Source organism: Lemur catta, chromosome 22 (genome assembly GCF_020740605.2).
Source record: "Lemur catta isolate mLemCat1 chromosome 22, mLemCat1.pri, whole genome shotgun sequence".
In the NCBI taxonomy this organism is placed as follows: domain Eukaryota; kingdom Metazoa; phylum Chordata; class Mammalia; order Primates; family Lemuridae; genus Lemur; species Lemur catta.
This window is the reverse complement of record NC_059149.1, coordinates 4,743,173-4,755,513: the sequence shown is the minus strand read 5'-3', so window position 1 is coordinate 4,755,513 and position 12,341 is coordinate 4,743,173. Positions and strand designations below refer to the sequence as shown.

Sequence of the window (12,341 nt, the reverse complement as noted above, 5' to 3'; positions counted from 1 at the left end):
TCAACAAAGCTCATAGAGACTGTTTAATAGAAAGCATAATGGTAATTTTTAATTTACACTCAGAAATGTCACTGTGAAGCAGACCAAAGAGTTGCATCAGCCTGGCCACTTGACATTTTCTGCCTTAAGTTTAACCATGTGGCAATTCATTAACCAAAAGGCTGCTTAGTGAACCTTGAATCAGGTGGGCAGGCTCCATGTTTAAATGTGGAGTGATTTTAGGCTCTGCTCCCGGGGGCCATCTCCTGGTGGGCCGCTGGCTACCGAGACTGTTCACTGGACCAGCAGTTCTCACAGTGGAAGCTGTGGAGGGGTCTGCTCATTCAAAACTATTTGCCTGTCACTATCCCTGTGGTGCTGTTGGCACTGTTGGTGCAAAAACAATGGTGGGTAAAATGGTTTGTGCCATAGCACAAACCAAGGCAGTGGTACTTAGTCATTGTACTCTTCACTGCTGTGCATTTACTTAAGAATGTTCTTGATGAATCAGTCATTATATATTTTATTGACAACACCCAATGTGTCTTTTCAGTATTTTAATATGACTGAGTGGAAATATACATAAAGCTTTATAATTGTCTTAAGGAAAAGCATTTGTGGAATTGTGTAAGCTGTGGGCCAAACGGGCTGCATTTTCATGGAACACCATTTTACCTGAACAAACAACTGAGAAATTGTGGTTATTCATACTTGGATGGCTGACATATAGGCTCCCAAAAATGAATGAAATGAGCTTGTCACTTCAAGAAAAACAACTGAGTGTTGCCAATGATAAAATTTGAGCTTTCAAGTGAAAATTTTAATCTACCACAGTGAGCTTGACAGCTTCCCAATACCTACAAACCTTTTTAATGAGATCAGTGGTGACATTAACAAATGCCATTTTTGGATATGGGATAATAAAATGTGTCAATGATTGGGATGTCTGAATAGCTCAGTGAACCAATATTTCCCAAATGACTAATCCACAATGTTAAGATACACATGGATAAATGATCCATTCAAAGTACAAGATGTAGGCCGGGCGCGGTGGCTCACGCCTGTAATCCTAGCACTCTGGGAGGCCGAGGCGGGTGGATCGCTCGAGGTCAGGAGTTTGAGACCAGCCTGAGCAAGAGTGAGACCCCGTCTCTACCAAAAATAGAAAGAAATGATTTGGACAGCTAAAAATCTATATAGAAAAAATTAGCTGGGCATGGTGGCGCATGCCTATAGTCCCAGCTACTCGGGAGGCTGAGGCAGTAGGATCGCTTAAGCCCAGGAGTTTGAGGTTGCTGTGAGCTAGGCTGATGCCACGGCACTCACTCTAGCCCGGGCAACACAGCGACGCTCTGTCTCAAAAAAAAAAACCAAAACAACAAAGTACAAGATGTAACAGAGTACAAAAAGTTCATCGATAAGATTGAAGATTCCACATTGCAACTAACCTTTGAGAAACTACCACTTGTCAAATTTTGGTGTAATATCAAAGAAGAATATCCACAATTTTTTTGGAAAAGGCTGTTAAAATATTAATAGTCCCTTTCAAGCTATCTAGATAGTAGTGTGATTCTAAATTTTCTTCATATACTTTAATCAAAATATCATATTGCAACAGGTTGAATGTAGAAGTAGATACAAGAATCTAGATATCTTCTATTAAGTCAGAGTAAAGAGATTTGCAAAAATGTAAATGCCATTTTTCTATTTTTTGAAAATGTAATTTTCATAAAAGATTTTTGTTAACATGTAATGGGTTTATTTTATTAATGAATAAAATGTTTAAATTGCAATATGGTAATATCAATCAATACTACCCACGTAAAGAAAAGTTAGAGTTAGAAAAAAGACTAAGACACCATCATCCCTATCCTCAGGGACGTTAATTTTGAGAGAGACCAACAGAATGCCACTCCCTTCAGTATCCTGAAAAATGCTATATTGGCTATTTGAAGATATATTACTTTGAAACACAGAAGAAGGGATTATCTACATGATGGAATTAGGAAGGGTTCATAAAAGAAGGCAAATTTGAGTTGTTATATTCATTAATGAGGCCTTAAACTCAATTTTATAATTGTACCTCAAATTTTTACCTACAAATTAGTAAGAGAGTCCAGAATATTTCCTTCTGGAAGTTATGTTGTAAAAATCAGTGTTTTCAAACTGAGTTGTAACTCATTAATGGGCAATTACATTAAGTCAGTGGGTCTCAGCCATTTTTTTAAAATGAAATCTAATAGAAAAAATATTTCATTGAATTTTATTATCATATTTTATTTCTTTCCTTCTACTTGGTTTGGTTTACTTTGCTCTTCTCTAATTTTCTAAGAAGCTTGATGATTGATTCAAGACCTTTTTTTCTTATATGAGCATTTTAATGCCATAAATTTCTCTCTAAGAACTGCCTTAGGTGCTTAGAAATTTTAATATTTTGTATTTCTATTTTCACTCAGTTCAAAGTATTCTCTAATTGCCCTTCTTGAGATATCCTCACTGACTCATGGATCATTTAGAAGTGTATTGTTTAATTTCTAGGTGTTCACAGATTTTCCTATTCTGTTATTTATTTATTTATTTATTTTTGGTTTGGTTTTTAATGGTTACTCCAGTGATTCCAAAATACATGTTCAATTTTTCAGTCTATTTAGAATTTAATATTTTGTCACTTTAATTGGCATATAGAAATCTTGCCACCTTATAAGTCTCTTTACCCTTCACCATTTTTTTTTTCTTGAGACAGGGTCTCACTCTGTTGTCCGGGCTAGAGTGCAGTGGTGTCATCATAGGTCACTGCAACCTCAAACTCCTGGGCTCAAGCAATTCTCTTGCCTCAGCCTCCTGAGTAGCTGGGACTACAGGCGAGCGCCACCACAACTGGCTAATTTTTCTATTTTTTGTAGAGATGGGGTCTCACTCTTGCTTAGGTTGGTCTTCAATTCCTGACCCCAAGCGATCCTCCTGCCTCAACTTCCCAGAGTCCTGGGATTACAGGCATGAGCCACTGCTCCTGGCCTCTTCACCATTTCTTACACTGAAAACCCCATCAGAAAGTTGTATAATACTTTTTGTATTTAACCACCAAACATGTTTTAAAGAACTCAAGAAGGATAGTGTTTTGTGTTTACCTAGATATTTATGGTTTCTGTTGTTATTCTTTCATTCCTGATGTTCTGAGTTTCTGTTATCATTTCCCTTCTGTCCAAAGAACTTTTAAAAAGTAATTCTTTTAGAGTAGATCTGCTGGCACAAATTCTCTTAGTTTTTCTTCATCTGAGAATGTCTTTATTTCAACTTTAATTCTGAAGCACGTTTTCACTGGATGTAGAATTCTGGGTTTACAATTCTTTCCTTTCTGCACTTGAAAAATATGTCGCTTCCTCTGGGCTTCATGATTTCAGAGGAGAAATTCACTGTCAGTAGAATGGTTTGTTCACCTATAGGTTATGTGTCATTTCTCTTTGGACCTTTGAAAATTTTTTTCTTTGTCTTTATTTATTTATTTATTTTATTTTTTTTTTTTTTGAGACAGAGTCTCACTTTGTTGCCCGGGCTAGAGTGAGTGCCGTGGCATCAGCCTAGCTCACAGCAACCTCAGACTCCTGGGCTTAAGTGATCCTCCTGCCTCAGCCTCCCAAGTAGCTGGGACTACAGGCATGAGCCACCATGCCCGGCTAATTTTTTTGTATATATATTTTTAGTTGGCCAGATAATTTCTTTCTATTTTTAGTAGAGACGGGATCTCACTCTTGCTCAGGCTGGTCTCGAACTCCTGACCTCAAGCGATCCACCCGCCTCGGCCTCCCAGAGCTAGGATTACAGGCGTGAGCCACCGCGCCCGGCCTTTCTTTGTCTTTAGTTTTCAGCAATTTGATTTTGATATGCCTGGGCATGGATGTTTTTGAATTTATTCTGTTTGGGGTTTGTGTTGTTTTGCCAAATGGGAAGTTTTCAGCTATTACTTCTTCAAATTATGTTTTGCAATAGTGTAACTAACCAATGATTTTTTTAGCACACACTTTCTTGTGTCCTCTGGGACTCTCATGACACAAATGTTAGATTTTGTGTTATATCCCACAGGTGCCTGGGGTTCTGCTCATTTTTTTTTCTCTCTCTGTTGGTCAGATTGGATAATGTCAGTGAATGTGAAACGTTCACTGACTCCTCTGTCATTTCCATTCTGCTATTGGATCTATCCAGTGAGTTTTAAAATTTTGATTATTGTATTTTTCTGTTCTGAATGTTTATTTGGTTCTCCTTAATTGCTCCTATTTTTTTACTGATACTTTCTAACTTATGTTTCAAAAGTGTTTATGATTGCTTGTTTGAGCATTTTTGTAATACTTTAATGTCTTTATCAGACAATTCCAACATCTGTGTCATCTCAACATTGGTAACTGTTGATCTTTTCCCATACAAGTTGAGATGTTTTGATACTTCATATGCCTGGCAACTTTGGACTTTGTCCTGAGAATTTTGAATATTATGTTATGAGACTCTGAATCTTGCCTAAATCCTATGGAGAATGTTGACATTTCAATTTTAGCAAGTGCTTGTGATAGGTATGGGCTGCAGGTTCCAACCATCTTTCTGTGTGCTATGTTCTATAAAGCCAGTTCAGTTTAAATCCTCTGCAGTGCTATTTGGGTCTGTCTCATGTGTGCATCACCCAGTGGTTAATTTGGGACCTGAACAGAAATCTTTCCATTAGCACAGTTCTCAAGGTCTTCAGCGAGCTAATTAGAATCAGATCTGTGCTATGCAGGTCAGGGGTGAGCCCAAGAGTTTATAAATAGCTTTATGAGGTTGCTTGCCTGTCCCCCCCACCACCAACTTTCCACTATCTTCCTGGTACTCTTAGGTTCCCTGGGGCTCCCCATTCCTGCTCTCTGGCCAGAAACCTCCCACGTGCAGTTTCACTGGTGAGAAACTGCCCATTTCCACAACTGAGCCACAGCAATGGGAAAACAGAAAAAACCAAAACCTAGCAAAGTGTGTCTCTGCCCTCTTGGAGTTGCAGCTCTGCCGAACAGAAGGGAAGATTTCTGTTCCTTAGAGTTTTGGCTCCTGCAGCTTTTTGTTGCTGCCATTGTTCCTGCTGCAGGTTTGACTGGCAGCTGGGGTACAAGGGAATGAAGAAAACGAGAGGGAGAAAAAAATCAGGGAATTTTCTGCACTTGCTCTGAGGGTTAGTAGTTCCCTTTTCTGTCCCATGAGATAGAAGCAGAGGGTGTCTCCTCAGTTGCTCTCTGTATGCCTGTGGTGCTCACTTCCCGGTTTTGAACTGTGTTGAGTTCAGGTTGAGGAAGCCAGAGGGAAAAAAGGTAACATCATGGGCAGTTCAATGGTGTTGCAAATTCTGTTGTTCTTTTTATTTTTGGTTTGCCTTTTTTTTTTTTTTTTTTGAGATAGAGTCTCACTCCGTTGCCCGGGCTAGAGTGCCGTGGTATCAGTCTAGCTCACAGCAACCTCAAACTCCTGGGCTCAAGCAATCCTCCTGCCTCAGCCTCCCAAGTAGCTGGGACTACAGGCATGCACCACCATGCCCGGTTAATTTTTTCTATATATATATTTTTAGCTGTCCAAATCATTTCTTTCCATTTTTAATAGAGATGGGGTCTCACTCTTGCTCAGGCTGGTCTCAAATTCCTGACCTCAAGCAATCCACCCGCCTCGGCCTCCCAGAGTGCTAGGATTACAGGTGTGAGCCACCGCGCCCGGCCATTTGGTTTGCTTTTAATACCTCAAATTTAGTTTTTCTCACCATCAAATTGGTATTAACTGGTCAACACTTAAGTGCATATACAGGAATAACATTCATCGGGTGTCGGGCAGTTGGGAGAGGGAGGAGGCGGTGGGTACATACACACGTAATGGGTGTGGTGCACACCGTCTGGGGGATGGGCACGCTGGAAGCTCTGACTTTGGGGGGGGGAAGGGCCATATACATAACCTAAACATTTGTACCCCTGTAATATGCTGAAATAAAAAAATTAAAAATTTAGTTTTTCATCAGTTTTAAAATTTCACTTTTTTTCTAATATCCTACAAACAGCAATAAACATGAAATGGTGCCCATGTGACAAAGAGCTTGTCAAGGAAAGCTGCCAATTGGTTTCTATACTGATGCCAACAGCCAACTTTGTCAACCAGCAGGTTCAGTTTTATCAACAACTAAAACAAAAACTTACCCTCTTTTATGGCAACTCAATGGTATCTGCTATGCAGTGTCTACTCCAGTGTCAAAAACAGGGCAAACTGCTGTACGACTTAAAAGTTGCTTGTGACAGATGCAGTCAAGAAGACAGTGACTAACTCAGGCACCATTCACTCCAAGAATGCAGCATTAGTTCACTGGGAAGGGTGTGACCACATTCTTCTCTCTCTGTGTGAAGTTAAATGAGGTTCACAATATTTACAGGAAAAAGACCTTCCACTGCTTGTGACGGCACTTACCACCACCACCACAACAAAATTACTCATGCTTCTTTTCGTATCACATGATGGCAGCAAGATGAGAGAACATACTTGTCTAACACTAGTTGATTAAGGATAAATTCTTTTAAGACAAAGCATTAGCAACTGAATGGAAGGCCAGATACCAGCTCATTTTCTTTAGTGTAGCCTTTCAGTCTTCAGGTAAATATTACAGAGTCCTTTACCATACACAGCTATGGTGTTTCTGTGACAGCGTGTTTCTGTTTCAAAGTGTCAATGAGGGACAAGACCCCTCATTTTACACTGGTTGCAACTCTTCTGGTCACTGAGTCTGCTGGTGGAGGAGGTGGCCGAACTTTCTGTGAAAGCAACCTGGCCGCCAAGCGCCTCTGTTCTCTTAACCTGCAAGAAGCCTGGACCTTGGAATCGTTACCAGCATTGGGCTCACTCCAGAAAACATGGCATTCGAAGAAGCACTGGTTCACAGTGTCCATGATGAAAGCAGATGTGTCAGCATCCTTCCCAACACCCATGTAGGACAGGAATCACATACGACCATCCACTAAGCTTTCCTCTTCCTCCTTTTCACTGATGGGAGTCACAGTAGCATTGGCCACGTCATGCTCACTGGCAGCCAATCTTCCTTGTTGGACAAGGTCATAAGACTTGCCATGGCACTGTTCAGGGTGTCCATTCTGACTGCTTTGTCTGCCAGTAACACGCCCAAGTACTGCACATGGAACTTCTGGACCAGCTCAGTCTTTGGTGTTAGAAAAATCTTGCAAAGAAACATCAGATTCTCATGGTCCTTCCCTGTGAGGAACTGTAGGCCAGGGCTTTGGCATTCTTCCCTTCAGCCATAATCTTGGAACAGTTTTTGTGGAGACTTGTGGCAATGGCTTTTGCTGGTGTGTCACATTGATACACATGACATTTCGAAATTCTTATATCTTTGTCTCTTGTTACATAAGCAGAATCCTGGCCATTGTTGTAGCCCAATCCACACACACGAATGCTCACAACAGGCTGAGAGTGCAGCATGGGATGGCCCATGTAGTCCCCCCGGGCTGAACATGTCATTCTCTAGGATCAGGCCCGTGTCTTTCCCCTCCCCAAATGCCGATTATATCTCTGTCATTTTTGCAATAAGAAGGCTGCCCGATGCAGTTGTTGACAGCAAGACCACTTTTCCCCTGTCATTTCTACCTATCCCAGAGAGCTCACAGCAAGACACTTGGCCTCTGAGTCACTGTTGATACTACAGCTGTCATCATCAGCATGTGGGGCATTTCTGAGTTTCAGTCATGCATAGCACAGTGTTGCTCCTTCAAACTCTTTTAAACTGGGGTCTGGATTAACTGTGGTTGCACACCCTCGTTCTCTGGGGTGGGAGATGGCATTACAGAACTACGAGATCCTTTCTTAGAACCCTGAAGGCTTTTCCCAGGCGGCTGCCAAAGATGGTGGAGGGGCAGCTCCTGGGGCTCGATGGCCGAGGCCATCTCCTGGGTCACTTGGCAGCCATCACGGCCAAACAGGTACTGCTGGGCTGGAAGGTGGTGGTTGTGTGCTGTGAGGGCATCAATATTTCTGGCAATTTCTACACAAACAAGCTAAAGTACTTGGCCTTCTTCCGCAAACAGGTGAACACCAACTCTTCCCATGGCCCTACCATTTCTGGGCCCCCAGCCACATTTTCTGACACACTGTGTGAGGCATGCTGCCCCGCAAGACTAAGCGAGGCCAGGCTGCCCCGGACCGCCCCAAGGTGTTTGATGGGATCCCACCGCCCTATGACAAGAAAAAGCGGATGGCGGTTCCTGCTGCCTTCAAGGTTGTGCATCTGAAGCCTACGAGAAAGTTTGCCTACCTGGGGCACCTGGCTCACGAGGTTGGCTAGAAGTAGCAGACAGTGACGGCTACAGGAAGAAAAAGCAGCTCATGAGGCTACGGAAACAGTCTGAAAAGAACGTGGAGAATAAAATTGACAAATACACAGAGGTCCTCAAGACCCATGGAATCCTGGTCTGAGTCCAAGAAAGACTTTATTCCTCATGCTTGCCCTGGCCTGTCCTTCCTCCATCACCACCCTGGGACGTGGGGGACCCAGGGGCAGCAGTCCAGGTGCCACAGGCAACCTGGGAAGTAGAAAGCTGGGGACAAGGAAAGGGCCCCAAACACTGCACATCTGTAAGACTAAATCACTCTAGGACTTGTGCAGACATAATTTATCAACCTACTTATTCATGAGAGTTTTAGAAAATTGCTAGAACCACCAGTTACTTAAGTTTCAATAATTGGAGGGGAGCCCTGCCTTGTGAATGGGGCATCTGGTTTAACTTCCTACCTGGTCATATGCTATACTCTGCAGCTGGTAGAATGTGAGAAGACACTTACGGGGACAGTATGAGCTTGGTGTTGTACAAAGTATTTATAGATGCACAGATTGGGAAGATGTGCAACCAGTGGGTTACAGACATCGCCCTGCTCCTTCCCCTGTATTTTGTGATCCAGAAACAAATAAATTGCTTTCAAAGGAAAAATAAAAAAGAACCCTGAAGATCTGTTGAGATGGAGACAGGCTGTTCCCACTGAGCCATTCCTGTTGGGATATGCCAATGACAGCTCCCAGTGATGTCCTTGATTCTTTTCCACAGGTGGCAAATCTGGATTGGTCTGAAATGAGTGAGCACACCTGCGCTGGGCATGCTCAGAGCCTGGGGCCAGCTGGGGTACGCAGGTGCTGGGGGCATCCTGGAGCCAGCCTAGGTGGGCATGCACCATTTTGCCCAGCTGGCTGCGCCCTTCCTGCTGCAGGGGGTCAGGGGACCTTGTGGCTCGGCTCCCAGCTCTTCTCTGCTCTGCTCAGGCTAGGCCAGTTCTTGGGAGGCAGCAAGAACTGGTGTTCTTCTTTGATCCGCTTGGAAATACTTTTCAGAGACTCTAAATAGCTGCACCATGAATTCTGTTTAGGTTTTATAGTTGTGTTCCGTGGTAGAGAAAGTCCGCATGTGTTCACTCCATCTTACCAGGAATCAGCTCCTCCTACTCTTGTCGGCTTTCACAACTTCTTTGTTTTCTACTAACACTTCCTCTAGTCCTGAAGTCAAAGTTTCCAAGAGCTCAGACTTGGCTCTTTTCTTTTCTCTGTATGTTCTCTCTCTCAGAGAGGTCATCCATTTCCAGAGCATCACAGTATCTATCCTTTCAGGCACATGATTCCTACACATCGGGCTTCTATTACTGCCCTCTCACCATAGATGTAAGTTCCTGGTGGATGTTATCTTGGATTATCCCTCCATTTCAAACTCAAAATGTCATCTCCCTGCTCTATCTGCTTTGTGAATGGTACTACTGTTCTTCCACCTGAAACTCAGTGAACTCCTTGTACAGTCAGTCCTGCTAGAACATGATAAGAATGATCATGCTATGAAAAAACACAAATAAAAACCATGGGGTTTATGATCAAACTGGGGTTAGAGACAGAACACTTAAAAACATAATCAGTTAAAAGAAAAGATAAGAACCTAATAAAAATGACAGCACAGTTTTACATGTCATATGGTTAAGAAGTGTGTATGATAATAAATATGGCACTTGACCTTTGAGAAGATCTGAACCTTGCTTGCAGAAGTGGGCATGGGAAGGGTAGCAGTTTCTAAGTTACGGTGGGGTGATGGAGGAGGGTTATCTGAAGTCTGACAGAAAGCTGTAACACCAGATGTGGATGGGTATGGCTCATAACAGGATACACTGAAGGATTTGACAGATGCCAAGGGGTGTGTGCGTGCTTTGTGCACTCCTGTGTGGTGTGGCTCAGCTTGTTACAGTTGTCTTTGGTCCCCTGGTGTTTCTCCAGGATGAAATCACACATCAACCAATGGGAGTTCTGTGTTACGCTCAAATTATTTCCTAATATATCAATCATATTGAAACAAATGTGCACCTTTAAAATGTGTGATAAACTGACTGCACTTACTTTTATTCATTTCTTTCCTCAATTTCCTATATCTAGTAAATTTTCAACTCCTGATTATTTTTCCCTTCAAAGTTCTCATATTCAAAGTTTCTCATGTCTCACCCATTTTCCTTTTGCTTTCCAAGTTATTATTGTTTAATAGTTTTGTTTCATGATCCTCCTAAATAGTCTCCCTCTAAAACATGTCATAATACATGTCTAATACTGCTACTAGGCTGACTGTTCATGTACATATATACATATATAGAGACTAATACATGTTTATTACATATTAAGAAATACATGTAAGCAAAAACAGGGAATTTAAGTTGCCCCAAATTCGATTTCTTGGAGATAACCACTGTGTGTGTGTGTGTGTGTGTGTGTGTGTGTATAAATAAAACTATAAACACATATTTAAAAAATGGGATTGCTTCCTCTTATCCACATATTATGAATATCCTTTCATGTCAATACACATAGACCTACGCCATCACTTTTTTATTATAGTAAAACATACATAAAATTTACCATTTTAACTGTCTTTGAGTCCAGTGGCATTATGTACATTCACATTGTTCTGCAAACCATATCACCCCCATATCCATCTCCAGACCTTTTCATTGATTGATTGATTGATTGAGACAGGCTCACTGCCTCAAACTCCTGGGCTCAAGTGATCCTCCTGCCTTGGCCTCCCCAGGACCTGGAACTATTACCTGGGTGCCACCACGCCCAACTAATTTTTAAATTTTCTGTAGAGACACAGGCTTGCTGTTGCTGAGGCTGGTTTCGAACTCCTGGGTTCAAACTATCCTCCTGCCTCGGCCTCCAAAAAGCATTGGGATTACAGGGGTGAGCCACCACACCCAAGCTCCAGAACTGTTTTCTCAAGCTGAAATTCTATACCCATTATGCAGCATCACCTAATAAAAAAATTTTTTTTTATTCTTTTTTCAGCATATTGTGGGGGTACAAAAGTTTAGGTTACGTATATTGCCCTTGCCCCCCCTACCCCCACCCCCCGCGAGTCAGAGCTTCAAGCCTGTCCATCCCCTAGACAGTGGGCATTGCACTCATTATGTGTGTACACGCCCCTCCCTTCCCCCACTCAGATCTGCCTGACACCTAATCAATGTTATTCCTAAATGTGCTCTTAGGTGATGATCAGTGAAACCAATTTGATGGTGAGTACATGTGGTGCTTATTTTTCCATTCTTGGAATGCTTCACTTAGTAGAATGGGTTCCAACTCTTTCCAGGAAAATACAAGAGGTGCTAGATCACCATTGTTTCTTACAGCTGAGTAGAACTCCATGGTATACATATACCACATTTTATTAATCCACTCATGTATTGATGGGCACTTGGGTTGTTTCCACATCTTTGCAATTGTGAATTGTGCTATGCAGCATCACTTTTAATGGCTGTGTGGATGAAATAGAATTTCTTTTAGAAATCGCTACTGTTATACATTTCGGTATTTTTCTACTATAAATATCCTTTATCAACAACACTTCAGCAAGATTTCTTGTGCATACATGTTGCAGACGTATTATTTCCGAAGGATAAATTCCTACAAACGAGACTTGCTAGAGCCCACAGGAGGACCTGGTCCAGGTTATTCCAGCTTACACTTACGTATGAGTGTGGGGAACCTTTCAGGCTCTGGGTATCCACAGTAGGTGTGACCATTGTTTCTTTGCTATTTGTCTATCCGATAGGCAAAAGTTGCTTGTAGTTATTTTAAAATTCACCGTTTGGATTACTAGCACAGGCACAGTTTTTTAACCCATGTGGTGTTATTCTCTTGATTTCGAACTTGGAAAATGTGTCAGTGTAAGGGCAGACAACTCTTCTGATTTAGACAAAACGTCACCTAATCCTGCGCCCGCCGCGCGCTGCCGCGGCCCCGCCTCTCGTCTCCCCACGGCGCGAACGCGGTGCGGCCCCGCGGCGTCCCCTCC

At 42.3% G+C, this 12,341-nt stretch overlaps 2 pseudogenes across 1 annotated transcript; one reads left to right on the top strand and one right to left on the bottom strand.

The window, feature by feature from the left end:
• Window positions 1–6,650: 6,650 nt before the first annotated feature.
• On the bottom strand, window positions 6,651–12,069 carry LOC123626727 (annotated as a pseudogene).
• On the top strand, window positions 7,878–8,472 carry LOC123626596 (annotated as a pseudogene). The gene has a single exon (XR_006730937.1). The product of XR_006730937.1 is annotated as a 60S ribosomal protein L13a-like (transcript).
• Window positions 12,070–12,341: the final 272 nt, after the last annotated feature.